Here is a 21,637-nt window from a genome sequence, read left to right as displayed (position 1 = left end):
TTGCTGAATTTACTGCTGGATGCCTGCTTTGTGGGGACTCATAATATAGAGCAAGAGGAACTGGGAACATCGTACCTAGTGTCCAATATGCAGACAGCATGTTATAGAGCAGGAGGAGCTGAGCAGATTGTACCTAGTGTCCTATCTGCAGGCAGCATGTTGTAGAGAAGGAGGAGATGAACAGATTGTACATAGTGTCCTATCTGCAGGCAGCTTGTTATAGAGCAGGAGGAGCTGAGCAGATCGTACATAGTGTCCTATCTGCAGGCAGCATGTTGTAGAGCAGGAGGAGATGAACAGATTGTACATAGTGTCCTATCTGCAGGCAGCATGTTAAAGAGCAGGAGGAGCTGAGCAGATTGTACATAGTGACCTATCTGCAGACAGCATGTTATAGAGCAGGAGGAGCTGAGCAGATTGTACATAGTGTCCTATCTGCAGGCAGCATGCTATAGAGCAGGAGGAGATGAACAGATTGTACATAGTGACCTATCTGCAGACAGCATGTTATAGAGCAGGATGAGCTGAGCAGATTGTACATAGTGTCCTATCTGTAGGCAGCATGTTATAGAGCAGGAGGAGATGAACAGATTGTACATAGTGTCCTATCTGCAGGCAGCATGTTATAGAGCAGGAGGAGCTGAGCAGGTTGTACATAGTGTCCTATCTGTAGGCAGCATGTTATAGAGCAGGAGGAGCTGAGCAGATTGTACATAGTGTCCTATCTGCAGGCAGCATGTTATAGAGCAGGAGGAGATGAGCAGATTGTACATAATGTCCTATCTGAAGTCAGCATGTTATAGAGCAGGAGGAGATGAGCAGTTAATACATAGTGTCCTATCTGCAGGCAGCATGTTATAGAGCAGGAGGAGATGAGCAGATTGTACATAATGTCCTATCTGAAGTCAGCATGTTATAGAGCAGAAGGAGATGAGCAGTTAATACATAGTGTCCTATCTGCAGGCAGGAGGAGGTGATTAGATTGTACAGAGTGTCCTGCCAGCAAGTACCATAATAATAATACTCTTTATTTATATAGCGCCATCACATTCCTTAGTGCTGTACAGATTATGGAGAACATATACAAATAAACTAAGACATTACAGAGTAATAACATTGTCCTATGGAATAATAGGAGTGAGGGCCGGTCTAGGAAGAGCTTACAGTCTATGAGGATGAGGGGGTGACACAAGAGCTTACAGTCTATGAGGATGAGGGGGTGACACAAGAGCTTACAGTCTATGAGGATGAGGGGGGGACACACGAGCTTACAGTCTATGAGGATGAGGGGGTGACACAAGAGCTTACAGTCTATGAGGATGAGGGGGTGACACAAGAGCTTACAGTCTATGAGGATGAGGGGGGGACACACGAGCTTACAGTCTATGAGGATGAGGGGGGTGACACAAGTGCTTACAGTCTATGAGGATGAGGGGGTGACACAAGAGCTTACAGTCTATGAGGATGAGGGGTTGACACAAGAGCTTACAGTCTATGAGGATGAGGAGGTGACACAAGAGCTTACAGTCTATGAGGATGAGAGGGTGACACAAGAGCTTACAGTCTATGAGGATGAGGGGGTGACACAAGAGCTTACAGTCTATGAGGATGAGGGGGTGACACAAGAGCTTACAGTCTATGAGGATGAAGGGGTGACACAAGAGCTTACAGTCTATGAGGATGAGGGGTGACACAAGAGCTTACAGTCTATGAGGATGAGGGAGTGACACAAGAGCTTACAGTCTATGAGGATGAGGGGGTGACCCAAGAGCTTACAGTCTATGAGGATGAAGGGGTGACACAAGAGCTTACAGTCTATGAGGATGAGGGGTGACACAAGAGCTTACAGTCTATGAGGATGAGGGGTGACACAAGAGCTTACAGTCTATGAGGATGAGGGGGTGACCCAAGAGCTTACAGTCTATGAGGATGAAGGGGTGACACAAGAGCTTACAGTCTATGAGGATCAGGGGTGACACAAGAGCTTACAGTCTATGAGGATGAGGGGGGACACAAGAGCTTACAGTCTATGAGGATGAGGGGGTGACCCAAGAGCTTACAGTCTATAAGGGGGTGATAGAAGAGCTTACAGTCTATAAGGATGAGGGGGGGGGACACAAGAGCTTACAGTCTATGAGGATGAGGGGGTGACACAAGAGCTTACAGTCTATGAGGATGAGGGGGGGCACAAGAGGTATAAGAGCAGGAGGAGCTGGGCAAATTGTACATATTCTTATATCTGCAGGCAGCATGTTATAGAGCATCAGGAGCTGAGCAGATTTGTCCTCCTGCTCTATAACATGCTGCTTGCAGGTGCTAGATGTGATGGGCTCTCTGTAAGTTTGATGTCAGTGACTTTTCTCTAGGCCCGTGCTGTCACATTGCTGACCTCCATTCCTTGGTGCTTGTATGATGACTGTTCCTCATATGTTCTGAGGCTGTTTTGTAAGACAATATCACGTCTGTACATAAATATTAGTTCAGCTCTGGTCCCCTGTGGCAGTGACAGTGCTGCTCCTGTTATTCCCCAAATTGTTATATTCTGCCGATTTTCTGAGTCTTGTTCTGTTCTCTGATTTAAGTTATTCCCGCTGTGACCTCTCCAGTTCCACCTGACATAACATCTGTAATTTATAGAGGCTACATTATACGTAATAAATAATACTAAGTCTTTACTCACTCATATCCCGCAGCACTTTACAGATCATGGGGAACATATACAAACAGAATAAGACATTATAGAGCAATAAAATGATCAAATAAAACAATAGGTAAATTCCTTTTTTAACCTCTACACGCTCCACCAGGGTATAGTAGGTGGTGATATGGTAAGGGATGTATGGAGAGAGCTAACGGGCTGATCTCTCTCCATGCAGGGCAGGTGTCTGCTGTATTATAGAGCTGACATAAGCCTTCAACTGCCACAATCGATGCTGCAGCAAACATCATTGGAGCCGACCTGATTGCTTGTGATATCCTCTGTTGAATCTTTGAGTTGAATGAGTATTGGTGCCATCACTTTTTGTTACCTGACAAAAACGTGCTTACATCCCTCCAGCTCCCCGATCCTGTAGCCCAGTGGTCTCGTGTTGGGCAATGTTGGCTGTCCCATGACCACTACAGCCAGTCAGTGGTCACAGTACAGGCAGTCCCCGGATTACATACAAGATAGGTGCTGTAGGCTTGTTCTTAAGTTGAATTTTTATGTAAGTCGGAACTGTATACTTTATAATTGTAACCCTCGAGAAATTTTTTTTGGTCTATGTGACAATTGGATTTTAAGAATTCTGGATTGTCATCAGAACCAGGATTAATAATAAAGCTTCATTGCAGACACTTTTGATAACTCTTATAGCTGATCATTGTAGCCTAAGGCCAAAGTACAATGATTTACCAATGTCCAGAGGTCCGTTTGTAACTAGGGGTCGTCTGGAAGTCGGGCGTTCTTAAGTAGGGGATCGCATTACTACTTTGCACACCTAAGATTTGGCCACCCCCTTCCCTCTTTGTTAATCGTGTCTTTTTTGTCAGACTTTTGTGTCTCAAGATTGTTTTGAATCCGTGTAATATGTGGCGAAAAATCTTTCAGACAGTTTTTGGGTGAAAACTACAGCAAAATTCTGTCGTAAATAAATTGATACATGCCCCATACTGGTCATTTCCAGCAGTTTACATGCTGAGACTACAATTCCAATAAATCCTTGCATAGAAGGGTGTGTTTACTACGCTCCTCCTCCCTTCTCCCCCACTGTCTTGCTGTGCAGCCAGGCAATGAATTAAAAACTCGACAGGCATCGTACAGGACTCCACTCAAGTCCTTGGTTCACTCTCCTTTTCCGTTATCGGCTGTATCAATATAAGCTGTCTTCAACCCCGCCCCCCCCCCCCCGCCACCTTGCTTGCAGATCTAGCTACAGACTGCCACAGCTATAGCCAAGATTCATCCTAGGTGTCTGTCATGCCTTCTCTTTTCTAGCCTGAAGATCGAGCCCACAGACTGCCACAGCCATAGCCAAGTACTAAGCCAACTTACTGTTGTGCTACATGATGCAGATCATGATGTGCACTAGCAGTGTAGAGCTTCTTGATACAATTCACCTTCTGCCCAGCCTGTGATGTATGCATGGATGTGAGATGCGTATTCCTCTTCTATCCTTCACCCTCCTTGCTCTCTCACATCACAGAGGAGAAACCCATCAGTTTAGAGCAAGGAGGATGTGACATCACAGGAAGTGGGAATCGGTGTTAATGGTGTTTCGATATCTAAGAAGCTAATGAAAGCATCCAAACCTGTCATTTTCTGTGAAATCTAGACAGATTCACTATGTATGTGATAGCAAACTAAAAACTAACTGTTGAAAAAAAAATTAAAAAAAAAATATTAAAAAGTTAAATAAGAATTAATTATTAAACAAAAATTATTAAAAAGATAAATAAAAGAGAATAAAAATGCATAAAAAAATAAATGGTATCCCAGCATCGTAAAATGCTAATTGAAAAATATGAATCCCTTATGGTTAACACTAAATTTAAATGCTTTAATCTATAATAATCTTAATAAAATCTATATTAAAACATGAGATTAACAATATGGATAAACAGGAAAATAGTGTAACTGTGAGTTTATGCATCTATGTTTTTTTTTTTTCTTATTATATTGTTTATTTTTTGCGTTTGACGCAAAATGTTCTTTTTTTTTTTTTGGCGCAGATGACCCACTAATAAGCAATTTGTCTCACTAAATGGAGTCATGCAAAACCTGCACCTAAACAAAAATTAGCGCCAAATTGCAAATCATGAATTTAGTTCAGTATTGTAAAAACGTACCTAAGCAAATAATGAATTTGGCGCACGCAGGGTCTATTTAAAAGTGACTTTGCACTGTCCTATGTTCATTTGGTGCAATGGAAAGTCGCAAAACAGCATTTTTAGCACAACTGCGCCAAATCAACGCCAAGCGTAGACAAAAAACCCAACCCCAGTGAGTTTTCAGATATAAACCGGTACCATTGAAAATAACCCATCATAGGGATCTTCAAGCATAAAAATAGACAAAAAGTATTGGTGCTCCCAGGAAGTAAAATACAAAAAAGATATATAAGAAAAATCCAAAAAATGCAGCTGGAAAAGGTTAAGGCCAACTGGGGGTTAAAGTGATAATGATACAACCTGACAAGTAGCTGATTATATAGGAATTGAAGACTGACTGAAATATGACTCCAAAACAAGAGTCTGGGGTTACGGAATGAGGGTAACATGGTACATGGAAAGAGGAAGATCAGGTTCAGGCATGTTACTGGATGGAGGCAAGATAAGGAGCTCCGGTTCTGGAAATACGGCAGCTGACAGACAGTGTAGAAGTATACAGAAGCTGATGTATCATCCTATTACATTTCAGCATATTTTTCTTTTAACCTAGAAATTAAAGGGGTTTTCTGTTTGTGTGTAAAGAAGCATTAAAGGGGTTGTCTGGAAAAGAAATGGCTGCCTTAATTGGCATGTACAAAAGTTGTAAAAGTACAAAATCTGTAAAGCTACAAGTAGCCGGTTCATGAATAAGAACCATTCTGTTACAATTGAGAAAGTAGAAACCTATACATTGATTATCCTGCCAAAGATGTGATATTATACAGATCCAGGGCTGGATTATAGGGGAGGGGGCTCCCGGGGCGCACGCCCCGGGGCCCCCACCACTTTACCCCCACCACTTTGCATGACCATCCAAATTACCCACTGTGTACTTTGGACCGGGCTGTGTATCTGCCATACCCGGCAGTCGGCAGACATGGGGAATCCCCCAACTTCAGCCTATGGCAGAGCCAAGGAACAATACGTTCCCTGCTCTGCCATTAGACGATCCGAGTTAAATCAAAATGGCGGCGCCCTGCTGCTGGCGCAATGTGTGACGTTACTGCGCTGTACACCTCCAAGGGACACTGTGAGGGAAGATGATGAGGTATATAGTGATTACTAGGGGCTGTATATAGTGATCACTGGGGGATTGTATATAGTTATCGTTAGGGGGCTGTATACACTAGTTACTGGGGGCTGTATATATTTATTGCTGGGGACTGTATATAGTGATTGCTGGGGGCTATATATAGTTATTGGTGGGGGCTATATATAGTTATTGCCGGGGGGCTATGTATAGTGATTGCTGGGAGCTATATATAGTTATTGCTGGGGGGCTGTATAAAGTGATTGCTGCGGGGGCTGTATATAGTGATTACTGCAGGCTATATATTTTTATTGTTGGTGGGGGGAAGTATATATTTATTGCTGGGGCTGTATATATTAATTGCTGGGAGCTGTATATAGTGATTACTGGGGTGGGGTCTCTATACAGTGATTACTAGGGCTGTATATTTATTGCTGGGGCTGTATATAATGATTACTGGGGGCTGTATATAGTTATTGTTGGGGGGCTGTATATAGTGATTACTTGGGGCTGTATTTAGTGAATACTGGGAGTTGTATATAGTTATTACTGGGGAGGCTGTATAGAGCGATTGCTCTACCCTGTCTAGACTACATTCAATGGGGGCCCCCACCAGATTTTGCACCCAGGGGCAACAGACAATGCTCTGTGAGTGAAATGTCTAAGAGGAAGATGCACGGATCTATTGGGTGGTTTGCTACAATGTATCAGTCTGAAATCCAGGACGTTTAGGTCACTGAGCGCTGTCTATACTGTGGAAAGTAAGACAAGGCATGAACAGGATTACGGTCAGAGAATGTAAACAAGAAAGTTCTGATTCACTGACAATGGACTCGTGTCTTGAAAAAAGTGAGGAGACAAAAGTTGTAGGCCCCCTCAATCATATATTCATCAATATTTTTTAGCACCTAAACTCCTTTAGGCTTTTTTATCAAATAAAAAAATGTTTAAAAAGACTTGAGATCAAGATCAAGACTATCCCTGTTATCAGACATAGCGCTAAGTCAAATCATGAGGCCCTTAAATATATTGTCATTCAGGGGTCCATAGTGAGCAGAGAAGCAAAGTGTGAAGATACAACCAAGTGCTCGGCTATCTTCAGCACTCTCAGTGAATGAGCGTGCCCGAGATGCCCAAACACTGGGTTTAGCATTTTCCAAAACCTACATAGTATTGAATAGTGTGGCAGTAGGCATGCTAGACCTGATGCTCCATCAATTATTGAGAAAAATTACTCATTCTCATGATCAGTGGGGATCTCTTGGTGATCGGTGGGGATCCAACTGCTGGGATCAGATTGTTATACCCTTACCTCCTTTTCATAGTATTGAAAAGAGTGGCAGTATGCATGCTCGACCTGATGTTCCATCAATTATTGAGAAAAAATTACTCATTCTCATGATCACTGGGGGTGTTCTGATAACCCGGGAGATCCAATCCAGGGATAACATTGTTATACCCTTTCCTCCTTTTCATAGTGAATAGAGTAGCAGTACACATGCTTGACTTGCTGCTCCATTATTAACTGAAAACAAAGCCCTCATTTTGTGATAAGTGGGGGTTGTTCTGGTGATCGGTGGGGGTCCTAGCTATGCGAACCCCCAATGATCACATTTTTATATCTTTTCTTCCTTTTCATAGTATTGAATAGAGTGGCGGTGTGTACGCTCGACCCACTGCTCCATCGATTTAGTGAGAACAGGATCTTTATTCTTCTGATTGGTGGAGGTGTGTTCTTGTGAGTGGTGGAGGTGCGTTCCCGTGATCAGTGGGGTATGTTCTCGTGATTTGTGGAGGTCTGTTGCTGTGATTAGTTCCTTACCAATCACAATGTTATACCCTTTCCTCCTTTTCATAGTAATGAATAGAGTGGCAGTATGCATGCTCGACCTACTACTCCATGGATTAGTGAGAACATGATCCTCATTCTTCTGATTGGTACAGTTCTGTTCTTCTGATCATTTTCTCACTGATCACAATGTTATACCCTTTCCTCCTTTTCATAGTATTGAATAGAGTGGCAGTGGGCATCCTCGACCTACTACCCCATCGATTAGCGAGAATAGAATCCTCATTGTTCTGATTGGTGGAGCTCTGTCCTCGTGATTGATGGGGGTCTGTTCTCGTGATCGGTGGGGCTCTGTTCTTATGATTGGTTCCTCACTGATCACATTGTTATACCCTTTCCTCCTTTTCATAGTAATAAATAGAGTGGCAGTGGGCATCCTCGACCTACTGCTCCATCGATTAGTGAGAACAAAATCCTCATTCTTCTGATCGGTGGAGCTCTGTCCTCGTGAATGATGGGGGTCTGATCTCGTGATCTGTGGGGGTCTGTTCTTATGATTGGTTCCTCACTGATCACATTATTATACCCTTTCCTCCTTTTCATAGTAATAAATAGAGTGGCAGTGGGCATCCTCGACCTACTACCCCATCGATTAGTGAGAACAGAATCCTCATTTTTCTGATTGGTGGAGGTGTGTCCTCGTGATTGATGGGGGTCTGTTCTCGTTATCGGTGGGGATCTGTTCTCATGATTATTTCCTAACTGATCACATTGTTATACCCTTTCCTGCTTTTCATAGTAATAAATAGAGTGACAGTATGCATGCTCGACCTACTACCCCATCGATTAGTGAGAACAGGATTCTCATTCTTCTGATTGGTACAGATCTGTTCTTCTGATCATTTCCTCCCCGATCACATCATTATACCCTTTCCTTTGGATGGAGTAAATCAAACCTGGTACAACCCCTTTAAGTTTTGCAGTAAACTGTTACTGACTTAGGTCATGTCGTCCCCATAATAAATAAGCCAAGAACCAGTCCAAACCTCCCCTCCGCCCCTTTTCAATTGCTCTGAACTAATAATCCTGAGTAGATTGGATGTGGCTTGGAGTTGTATCTACATTTCCCTGCATAACCGCACTTAATTCATGTTCTCTCCGCTGTCTCCATTCTGGAGGGATTATCAGATATGGTTTTGTTCGGCGCCCGGTTCCAAAACTCTGAAAGAAGTCTGTCATGCAGAAATATTATATTTTCCATGGTCTGAAGTGGAATCAAATCTTTTCTATGTGCTTCAGATCTCATCTAGTAACTTTGTTCAATCATGTTGCAAATCACCGTGTATCTGGTAATTCTAAGTATTTAATTATAGGAAATTAGACCCCATAATGGAGAAACCTCTGTGAGCGCGGTCAGGGGGACGCAGGGCTTGTAATTAGACTTTACCTCTCCATTGTGATATTCGGTGGGAGGCGGTTTGTTAGACGGTGGCTATTTTTGGTGATATTTTCTTTGCTTGGAATATTTTGGGAGCGATAATTATTGTCATGCAGCATGATAATAGTCATATAAAGACACATAGCTACTGAAGTACAGTCTGGATCTACCTATAAATATTCTTGTGGAACATCTTGCAGACTGTCATGAAATTTTGCAGTTATAAGGGGTCGTAATCTCTGTAATGCAAAGATTAAATTTTGCACTTAGAATCTGCTGCGATGATTGACAAGCTCCAAATTGTAGATCTGCAGGGAAGATCATTTTAATACAAGGTTGGATTTTTAGCCACTATGCTGTCACTGCAAACAGCCGCGGTATAGCAATTGTTCTGCGTTATAGCTTACCCGCCCCGATTACAATACCTTTATCTTCAGATTAAAGTAAAATTATTGGGAAGATTTACCATCAAAATACATCATGATAAACCACTTACACTTTCTCATAGATCCAGGCACTGTGACTGTGGTAATCTTCTTACATCTATTACCCATGGCCTCCTTCCTTCTAAAATCAACTTTAAAATGATGCTAATGGGGTGGTAGTAAGCTAGCATTCGTGATTATTTTAGGGCCCCTACTCCACTGACATGGCACGGAGGCCCTGATAAATATGCCCCAATAAGTTGTTTGGAATGATAAGTGGGGTGGGTTGGAACAAAGTCTCAAAAAAGGTGGAAAATGTTGCACAAAAACTGACGTAACTGCAATGACGCATCCCTCCTGTTTGTCAAAGGGTCCTGCTGGAAGCTCATAACTTAAAGGCAACCTGTCATCAGGAGCCCTTTTTCAGGTTCCCCCGTGCCCCTATAGAGATTAGTGTACACATTGCCAAAGAGGTTTTACATTAAAACTTTCTTTTTCTGAAAAAAAAAAAGGATAAGTCAGATGAAAGTTTACCTTTCTGTATGCAAAGCAGAGTCCCTAGTCCCATGGGAGTGGCCAGTGAGGAGCGGGGCAGACATGTGTGACCTCCTGAGGGGGCAGGAGATATGGGGGACATGGAAAGTCTTATGTTTATTTGAAGTCAATGTATGATGGAGCGTTTTCCCGTGGGTGTGGGTGGACTGCCCCACTCCTCACTGGCCACTCCCATGGGACTAGGTACACTGCTCTGCATACAGAAAGGTAAACTTTGATCTAAAGTACCTTTATTTTGGAAAAAGACCGTTTTACTACAAAAACACTTTGGTAATGTGAACAATATTCTATGAAGGGCCATGGGGGAGCCAGAAAAAGGGCCCCTGATGACATGTTCCCTTTCATAAAAATGTTTCCTACCCCCACAAGAGAAAGAAGAGGAATCCATTTGGCCAATGATAGGTCGAGACAAATCACCTATGTAATCTGATATTGGTTGAGTCGCCTCTGCTAATATTACTTTGGTTTAAGTCGAAGTTCAAGGGATCGGGGATCAGGACTAATGCATCATGGGTAGGTGTATGTAACACTTTTTATAATGTTGTTGCCCCCCAGCAGAGAACATTCTGTAAGATTACGTCTCTGCAGAAACCCCTTTAAGGCACACACAGTGCTAAATCACTGCATCCATTATACTGGAAATTTACATTGCAGAAGGTTACCCTCTGGCAATTCTACTGCGACTAACCTTTAACCTGCTCGTGTTTGCGGCTTCAATTGTCAATTCAGAATCTAAAGCTGCAGGAGAGAGGAGTCACCTGTCAAGTGGAGATGATTTCTTACTGTCCTTACCGTCCTCATCTCTGTATACTCACTACTGTTTACTCCTGTTCCAGCGAACACATGTGAACCCTGGGTGCTGGGTGACTTCAGGAGCCGCAGGGTCCCAACAGATCCAGTTCAGTCCCCAAACTATGAATCAAACTATTACCAATTTCATTTTATGTTAAACCTTTTGCCAAAAATAATTTTTAAGCCTTCTGTTGTAAAACTTTGAAAATCCTGCAATGTGACCTTACATTTCTAAAATAGTCTAATTAAAGGGAACCTGTCATCAGAAATTGGCCTAATAAACCACTGCCAGTATGTTGTCGAGCTGCTGAGCAGCTTCTAGATGATGTCTCTTTCATGCCTGGTGTGCTGGCATCATCCAGAAAATCAACTTTGAAGTGAGATGTAAATTGGTTTTATGACGTCATGAAGGTGGAAAGTTTAACACTGAAGTCAAGCTCTCCCTGCCGCAAAAATCCCACTTCACTGTAAGTTGATGGTCCTGTATCCAGGGACACCATTGACCAGATCTCCTGAAGTCCAGTGCATGATGTCTATCACAAGGGAGGAGGTGTTTAGAGGCAGGGAGAGCTTGACTTCACTGTTAAAGTCTCCGCCTCCACCACTTCAAAGTTGATTTTTTGGGTGTTGCCTCCATGATGGGCCATTAAAGAAACATTATCTAGAAGTTGTTCTGCTGCTTGACAACATACAGGTAATAGTTTATTAGGCCAATTTCTAATGACAGGTTCCTTTAAATGAGACATATTCAGCCTGTATTACTAGTGTTCATACTGAGTAAGGTGATAAGTGTACCTTTGTATAGTCCATGGGTGAGGACTTTGTCCGGTTGTTATCTGTACTTTCTGGTTAGCAAATATAGCTACTGGCTTTATAACTTGTTTGTTATATGACTTGTATAGGAGACAGAACTGGGGGGGGGGGTGCCATCTAGTTATTCCAACTATATGGCAAGAATGAGCCGAGTAATGAGTTACCAGGATAGTTCTTGTGACTTTCATGTCACGTAACATGTTTCCATGTTCAGCAGAAATATATGGCAAATAGTTCTGTCAATCCCAGGCTATACCACTAAGGACATCCCGTCTGTAACAACTGTACATACGTTACTGCATCATCTATTAAGAGTCATTAAAATCTTTCAAACCTCTGATGATTAGAGAAAATTATTTTTAGTTTGCAGTTTTCTCTCTGCCGGTGGGTGGAGACCTAGCTGTCATGACTCACTGCTTCCCCTCCCTTCTGCATAGACCTAGCTGCTGTGATTCATTGGGGCTCATTTACTAAGGGCTCCGCGGCCGCACTTTCGGCAGGTTCCCCGAATTTTTATGATTTGCGCCAAATGCGGGATTTCACGCGACAGAAATCGGGAGGCGTGGCCACCGGACAACCCGACTGATTTGGAAAACCCGCGGAATTTAAATAACTAAATGTGTCGCAAGATCAAGCACTCACATGCACCGGGAAGAAGCAGGTGAACTCTGGCGAACCTTGGCGCAGCAGCGACACCTACTGAATCACGGCAGAACCCGAATCCACGTCAGACAACGTACCGCAGTCCTGTAGTTATGCCCCTGCTACTCCAGGACTATTTCCTCACCCCATCCATATTGATGTAACTTTGTAGGTCAAGTGTGGCCAAGTAGCTAAGAGGATATGTCATCACTATAAGCAGGGCCGGAATAAGTGCGGCGGGGACTCTCACCACAGTTTGTTTCAATAAAGTAAATGTTACTAGTTATATATATATACAGAGCTCCCCCCACAGCAATGAATATATACACCCCCCCAGTAATTAATATTTACATGTCCCCCCAGTAAAGAATATATGCAGCACATAGTAACACAGTAGCATAAAGATATATAGAGCCCTCCCCCAATAAAAAACCCTCAACACCGCTGGTAACACATAGATATACAGCCTCACCCCAGGTGATACATATATTCACAGCAACCTAACCCCCCCCCCCCCTCAGGTGACACATATATCCACAGCAACCTAACCACACACCCACACCCCCGGTGACAGATATACAGCCTTCCCCCAATAATACATACATATATACCCCCCCCCCCCAATAATACATAGAAATATACACAGCCTTGATTTCTCTCCTCGCCCTCCTCAGTGATGCTGCCACCTACTGGATATAATAGTTATATCTGCTCCTAAATAGAGGGTAGATAATTATTGGTATGTTCTGTCAGCTGCAACTTCTTCGTCCAGAACCTACATACAGCAGAACAGAGCGGGCCTGAATCACCCACTGTGTTCTGTTGTATTAGGGACTGGCAGGATTATTCTGAACCTGCAGTTCTGTTGGGGGTCCCCCCTGTCTCCAATGTGGTGTTGGCCCCGGGGCATGGGCCTGATTATAAGCAATACATTATGGGGAACCTAAAATATTTACGTGGTAAGAGAAGATAGGTCATGAAAGTTTGACTGTTGGGGGTGCTGTTATTTACCAGGGTTGGAGCTTCAGAACACTTTTTCATCCGTAGTAAATCCCCCTTTAGGAGACTCCAGTTATTGGACTTCAAGAGACCTCACCACTTACCCACACATCATTGGGGATACTGAAAATGTGTTGGTGCTGTAGAAACATTCTTTTTAGTTACTTTCTTGTCCCTTAGATTTCCTGTTTGCAGTTCATCCCTTTCCATAGAAGTCTAATGGAACATAAAAAAAACCACTGAAGCCACATGGATGACACTGGTGTTACCACATGTGGTCAGTATTTGCAAGTTAGTTACAATTTGACACAATCATGTGACCCTTCAGGAGGCTGGGACAATCTAGTGACATTATTTGGCTGCCTTCCATTTTCCGTTTTGGTGGACCCGCAAGACAATTGGAACATGGACCATTTCTGCTGTCATATAGCTCACTACGGATCCATTGTTTGCGGTGTGAAAACAGGACATGTTTGTGTACAGCGCTTAACAGAAGCAATCCCGGGTAGTCCTATCCCGGTATGTAGCAGGTCTTCAGGACTCAACTGTGCCAGTGTAAGACTTTCTCTTACGGAGACTGCCAATTTAGGCCGCCATATAGGCACATGGAGTCTTATAGCCATGGATGCTCCACTAGGGGGATCCTGGGAAAATAAGTTGTCATAAGGCCTCTTGTATGTTATGCTTGATGCCAAGGGAGATGCCTTACAAGGTAGCTAAAATAGGCGTGGTTTTTCGTATCCCATCCTGGAAAACTTTGCATATTTTCCAAAAGTTAAGGAGGTAAATATCGGTAACTTCCATTGAATCCACTTTGAGAATCAGCACTATATCTAAGCTATCAATAGCCAACGTATACAGATGCCCTCGAAATTTTTTTAAAAGGAAATAGTCTATATCACAGGAGCCCCTTGAAGTTCATTTGCATAATTTTAAAAGACATGTTATTTTTCCAAAACGAGGCCAGTAGAAGATCAAGAAAGAAAGGATCCTGTTTCCATAGACATAGACTAGCGTGTAGGTGTGCTTGGTGTACAGTACTGCATCCATGTCATAGATTTCCTTTAAGTAGAATGTTGTAACATGTTAAAAAAGTAGCATTGTCTTTTCAATACAAACCATGACTGTAACCCAGATTATTGTCTCAATCAATTACCTTAATAATAAAGACTGAGTCATGTGTTCTTAGAAGAAGAAAATGTTCTTTTCGGTGCATTATAAGCAAAGTATATAATAGTGAGATAAACATACAGTTTAGATGAGGGTTTTATCATGTGGGTGAATAGAGTTTTCTCTTTATGATTTTGCTCTTTTGCTTCATGTAAGTACTTAAAGGGGCTGTTCCTGCTTTAATTATTCTGATTACTGGTGGTCCAACCACTGTGATCTCCCAACCCTGATCTGCAGGTACTATTTCCAACCGTTGATGGAGCTCGAGGAGGGCTGCTTCTTTCCCCAGAAAAAGCCAAGTACTGAGGAAACAGGGGCTCCCATTCCCGAGATCAAGTGCTGCAAGTGCTTCGACCCTAGCCTATCCCAGAAATAAGATACCGATTAAACTTGGGACAAGAACTTCAGCTAGATACATGTAGTTAATATCGACACTGGTAATCTTTAGATGTCTTACTATAAAAAAAAGTAAAAACTATGAGTAACAAATTATAACATACACCTCCCAACCCAATCTACTCAAAGGAAATTTGTACAAGATTCTGGCCAACCCCTTTAAACGGAACCTTTCATCAGAAATTGGCATAGTAAACCAGTAGCAGTATGTTGTCAAGCAGCTGAGAAGCTTCTAGATTATGTTTCTTTCATAACCTAGTGCGGTGGCTTCATCCAGAAAAATCAACTTTGAAGCGAGATGTAAACTGATTTTAGGAAGTCAAGGAGGTGGAGACTTTAACACTGAAGTCAAGCTTTCCCTGCCTCAGAACACCCCCTTCACTATACTTGATGGTCCTACATCCAGGCACATCATTGATCAGATCTCCTGAAGTTCGACAGATGATATCAATCACATCAGAGGAGGTGCTCAGAGACGGGGAGAGCTTGACTTAAGGCTTCATTCACACTACCGTATGGGGGACATATATACGGCCGATATACGTCCCCCATAGACGGCAATTGGCGCATGGTGCCCTACGGGAGCGGTACGGTGCAGCACACGTGCGGCACCGTACCGCTCCGTACCCGGGAAAAAGATAGGACCTGTCCTATCTTTTCCCGTAGTACGGCGCTGTGCGCCATGTAACTCTATGGAGAGGGGAGGGGGTGAGCTGCGCTCACCTCCTCCTCCTCTCCCCGTGCACTGCCGTTGCCCGCTACGGTACGGGCGGGCAATGGCAGTGTGAATGTAGCCTTCCTGACTTTATACATCGAACTTACATCTCACTTCAAAGTTGATTTTTTTTTGGATGATGGCCCCAAGCTGGGCCACAAAATAAACAGGATCTTGAAGCAGCTCCACTGCTTGACAACATACTGGTAGTGGTTTATTGGGCCGATTTCTGATGACCGTTCCCTTTAAGCCTACATTCTTCTTATGTTGCCTTTCTGCAAGGTCTTGTGTTGTGCAATATTTTGTTGCCTTTAGCTAAAAAGCAGGACAGAAGTGAAGGAGAATTGTATGGTGTTTCTTGAGAGGTGCTATAACGCCTCTTCGAGTGATATAAATAGTTGTTAAGGATTGCAGGTCAGAGCTGGAGTTGTCAGGGTGTTATATTTGGGGGGTACATTTAGTGTAGGGACTACTGCTGGTGATGTGGAGGCTCTTGCAGTGGTGCAAATGTGAAATTTCACACTTGGTTCTCTATGAATAAATGCAGTGTAGTGCGGGGCTGTGTATGAACGTCTGCGTCTCCTCTCCTGGGATCTGTCGCCGATGTGCCATATGCATGTTCTCACTTTGAAAATTTTACAGAAACTAATTGAATTCCTGCTTCACAGTTCTCCATTCCCAGTATCTAAATTTGACATCCGGTTACTCAAGGGTATGACAGCCATCCCAATCCTGTTGGGGATACATTTGGACGGACCTTTGCACAGTTATTGTTCTGCTGTTTCATGGAACATATTTTCTTAGAAGTGAAAGCACAAGTGACAGTCAGCGGGCCTGCCAAGAGAGCAATGTGCATGCTCTGCCTTGTGGATCCCTTACAGGATCAGGGTGCATGTATCATATGTCCATCACAGGGTTAATAAATATTCCGGAATGAACCAGGCACGCAACAAAGTTCAACTAATCTGTGTGAGAGAAAGACCCTTTTAGTGCAACGGTTCTAAAAGTTACCCTACACCAAGAAAACAAAACTTGAGGATACATTAGACATAAATAGTCAACATCCCTGCTGCCCTCTTCCTTTAATAATTAATAATAATTCCTTTATTTATATAGCACACAGAGCTTGCCAAATCAGTACCTGTTCCCATGGGGCTCACAATATAATCAACCTACCTGTATGTTTTGGAGTGTGGGAGGAAACCGGAGGACTCGGAGGAAACCCACGCAAACATGGAGAGAACATACAAACTCTTTGCAGATTTTGACCTGGATGGAACCCAGGATCCCAGCACTGCAAGGCTGTAGTGCTGACAACTGAGCCACTGTGCTGCCTGCTATTTTATTTAAATTACCTCATCTGTTGCCAGTGACTTCTGCAGGGAACCCTCCCTGTAAGTTACAGACCCATTCAATGCATCCAACATAGAAAGTGAAATGATCAAGATAGTGGGTTATTTAGAGTACATGCAGTCCCCGGGTTACGTACAAGATAGGGTCCGGAGGTTTGTTCTTAAGTTGAAACTGTATATTTTATAATTGTAGATCCAGACAAAAAAAAGAATTTGGCCCCAGTGACAATTTGAGTTTAAACATTTTTTGCTGTAATGGGACCAAGGATTATCAATAAATCTTCATTACAGACACCTTACAGCTGATCATTGCAGCCTGGGACTATAGTAAAGCATCCAGAGACTTCACCAGAGGTCAGAGGGGTCTGTCTGTAACTATGGGTTGTCTGTAAGTCGGGTGTCCTTAAGTAGGGGACCGCCTGTATTACAATTGGATGATTATTAAATATTATGTGTTATTAAGCTTTTAATATTTTGCTATTTTTCCCCTTTATTTACAGTATATTGCTGATTAACCCATTGTTTTACCTGCCAAAGAGAGTTATCCCTTTATTCTTGGGATTGGAAATGAAAATCATAATATTATATAGAGCAGCTGACCTGTGGAGGAGGTGCGTGAGAGACACCTACCCGTCAGTAAAATTGGTCGCCAGTATTTTTAGCCTTTAAAAGCCCCTTTCATGTTTGTAGAAATGTGAAGTGTATTAGGTCCATCTTACCTATTTTCTGTATTATATGTGTAGAATGTGTTTCTCTAGCAAGCAGCAGAGCCATTCTGGCTCATTAGAATAATTTTAAAAGTTGATTTTTAGAAGGAAGGAGGCCATGGATAACATATATAAAAAGATTTACGCAGTCACAGGGGTTTATCATGATGGATTTTGATGGTAGATTTCCTTTAAGTGGTTTCTGGATTATTACAGCAATGACTTGATGTTGTATAAACACCTTTTATTTGATAAAAGCGAGCGTTTTAGTAAGCATCCCTGTAAAATGATGCATTTCCAAAAGGTCAACCAGACAAAATGAATCATGTCGTGCTTCTGTTTGCAGACGCTTAATCAGGCATCAACAACCGTGGCATCTGACTTTCTGTAGACCATCAGGTAGCCTTGACACTGCAAATCACGTCTGAGTTATAAAACGGACAGAATAACACAAATCCTCCGCAGTAGGAAAGCCTTATCAATAGTGAGAACTAAATATTATATACAGATTCACTGCACAGACATGGAAATGGTAGAACGAAGCCAGTGATGGGTTTACTGATTTTTTTTTTTAAGACCATAATTACGTTAAAGTAAATCATAATTTTTATTTGACCTCATTTTTTCAATTAAAATAATTTTTAAATTAATTTTTATTATTTAATTGTATTTTTAGTTCAAGATAAGATAAAATATTCCCTTATTAGTCCGTCAGAGGGGAAATTTACAGCGTTATAGCAGCAGAGATAAGCGAACAAAACGAAAAAAAAAGGTAAAAAGATGACAAGCAATGATCGGCAGTTTGATATTCAGTGGTTAGGTGGTTAGAAGTAATGGGGCTTATTTACAAAGGGTCGCAGATTGCACTTTCGTTGGATGCTTCACGGATTTCGGGATTTGCGCAGCTTTGACAGGTTTTTTAACAGGGGTTTGAGCTGGGATTGTTTGGCATGTGATCAGATGGTGGTGCAGCTGCGCTGGCTTTCATCGGGGGGGGCGTCGGACAATCCGACTGATACGGACTGAGCGCAGGATTTAACTTATCACAAGATAAAGCACTTACATGCACCAGGAAGAAGAAGGTGAACTCCGGCGGACCTGAGCGGGGAAGTGACACATGCAGGATATCGGGCGCACGATCTTAGTGAATTGCAGCAGAGTGCATGATCGTCGGACAATGCACTTTCCGTGAACTCCAGCGGACGGGTAACTAAATGTGCCCCAATGATCATATAACTATAGAATTGATCCTTCATATCAGATTGGTGGGGGTCCAATACCCAGCACCCCTACAGATCAGCTGATGACACACTAATAACGTGACATAAAGCGGACAGCTCCATTCTCTGTGTATTGTTCAGACCTGGTTACTGCAGATCAATGAACTGGGAGCTAATCTGCAATGACTTGGTTCAACCATTCTATGTTAATGAGTTGCTGACAAAATCTGATGAGTGGAAGGTTCTAGGTATTGGATCCCCACCAATCTGATATTAGCGACCTGTGAATATGTTAACAATAGTTGTAGCCTCGAAAAACGGTTTAACTCTGTGCCCTGGTTCCTCTGAAACCTGAGCTCTATACTATAGCTATATTCAGATGTTGTAGAAAAACCAGGCACTGGCTGACACTGATCCCGCGTCTTGCGTTAAGTCATGGGAGAGGGAGGTGCGGGAGTGTGCATAATTAGCAGCCCGGAGCACCGGACATCTTATCCCCACGCTCCATGCTGCTGGATATAAGATTGTTTTCTAGGTGATCCCAGCGTGTCAAGACTAGCGATGGACAGTGCTGGGATCAAGGTGAAGAGGAGCCTTTTTTTGTTTTTTTTTAGTGGCTGAATTCCTTTAAGCCCCTTAGACTTTGGGGCCCCCAAAGCTATTCCCATTACTCCTACCAGCTCCTTTAGAAAGAGTCAATCACCTCTTAACATTGCCAACCAGTAAAACCAGCATTGTGTATGGCACCTCATACGCTTTCCAGAAATACCTTTCCTTTTTCCTACCTACCTGTCAATTTGAAGAAAATATTTTTTTTATATATCTATGCAAATTATCGGGGCACCAGGGACAGGACCATGTCTGTCGGTGGAACTTTATTTCTTTCTATGCACCACCTGTTTTCACAATGATTGACATCCTTTGCAGAAGTCAGGTGTAGAAATAAGAAAAACGGTGCACCGGCGGACAGGACCGCTTCCATGAGAAGCTAATTTGCATAATAAGATGACAGATTTTTGGAAAACAGGAACGTTAGATCTGGAAAACTTGTAAAGTCCTCAGTAATCTAGTGCTCGGTGAAGGTGAGTTGGGAGGCATTGGACTCCCTTTAAATGCCAATTTTTGGAGGGTCACCACAGATCAATACCCCTTTGGGAGTTACCTGGCACTAGTAATACCAGTGAGGCATGCAGTGTCCATAAAGTGAGACAAGTGCATGCTAAAATCAGAAGAAAATCTGCATAAATCTCAGCAATATGGACCAACATGATGTGATCACAGCCTTATTTTACAGACGTTTCCACATACATAGAAGAACGTTGGCTGAATGTTTGCCAGACCCTTAGAAGGGAAAGCGTTAAATATCTGCACCAGCCAACTTGTCATTCTGGGCAGCGCTCCAGCGAGAGACCCAGTTTCTATTTGATAAAGACGTTAAACGAAGCATATACTAATAAATATTGTATGGTGGTGGCCCGAGGCGTGGAGTCGTTTGCGGCCAGTGTTAAGATATAATTGCGGTTTTATTATATCATTGTCAAGTTTCACTGACAATCACAAGCCATGACATTGCCGCACGCTATACCCACCATATATAAATCACAGCCAGAGGACGTGGCAGCTCCCATCTCACTGCACAATGAAGAGGGTACATTTTTTAATATAACACAGGGGTGCGGTATTATATAGAAAGGTGCAAGGCTATGGTGTTAATATGGTGAATTGTGCTAATGTATTTCCATGTCATGGTGAGAAATGTTAATATGTGATGCAAGATATACATGATAATACTAAAATAGAGTGTAAGAAGAGACCGCGTATTATCACAGCTTATAATCATGTTTTGTATAAGACTTACAGGAATTCTTATTCTATGAATCTACCACCAAATTTTTAGCTAAGCACGCTTCCTTCTCGGTGTGTACCCGCTGAAACTTCTTGATCCACTGCTAATTATTCCCTTCTCTTTAGGTTTTTATGCCTTCCTCTCAGGGGCGTAACTTCAGGGGGTGCAATTGCAACCGGGCCCAGGAGGTTTAGGGGGCCCATAAGGTGTCACTTTCCAATATGAAAAGACTAGTACTATAAACTATACATTATAGTCGGGGCCCGGCACAAACTTTGTACTGGGGCCCATCAGCTTCAGGTTACGCCCCTGCTTCCCCCTCCCTTTTCCTCCGTCCTTTTGTGCTGCCATAGAGCCGGTGACCTGAGCCGGCTCTCAGGAATTCCCGCACATGCACAGTCTGGGGAGATTTATCATAAGTCTCTTATAGCAAAACTATTGGAGTTGCCCATGGAAACCAATCAGAGCTCAGCTTTCATTATCCCCACAGCTGTTTATGAAATTAAAGCTGATCTCTGATTGGTTTCCATGGGCAACTAAACCAGTTTTACGTCAGAAACTTGATGATAAATTTCCCTATGTGTATCTGCAATGTCTACTCCTTTATGGAACCCAGTTCTGCTGCTGTTGCCATTGCCTAACCTCCGGGTAGTTGGAGGGACTTCTCACCAGCGCCTACCCACCCACAACTAGGTAGATGATGGGATGGAACAGAAAGCTGAGTGCAGTCATACAGTGATAAGCAAATCTGCAAAATCTCCCCTCTAGTATCTCCTCAGGAGGAGACAAGTCCCATCCCCTTGTAATCAGACGTTAAGCAAAGCATATTCCTCTTGAATA

At 42.8% G+C, this 21,637-nt stretch overlaps 1 protein-coding gene across 2 annotated transcripts in view; it reads left to right on the top strand.

Annotated features, from left to right (window-relative positions):
* The window catches only part of GHR (growth hormone receptor), a 252,529-nt gene that overhangs the window by 25,493 nt on the left and 205,399 nt on the right, over positions 1 to 21,637 (top strand). The gene's annotated exons all lie outside the window — the stretch shown is intronic.

Source organism: Engystomops pustulosus, chromosome 1 (genome assembly GCF_040894005.1).
Source record: "Engystomops pustulosus chromosome 1, aEngPut4.maternal, whole genome shotgun sequence".
NCBI classification, from domain to species: Eukaryota; Metazoa; Chordata; class Amphibia; order Anura; family Leptodactylidae; genus Engystomops; species Engystomops pustulosus.
This window is presented reverse-complemented; position numbering and strand designations above follow the sequence as displayed.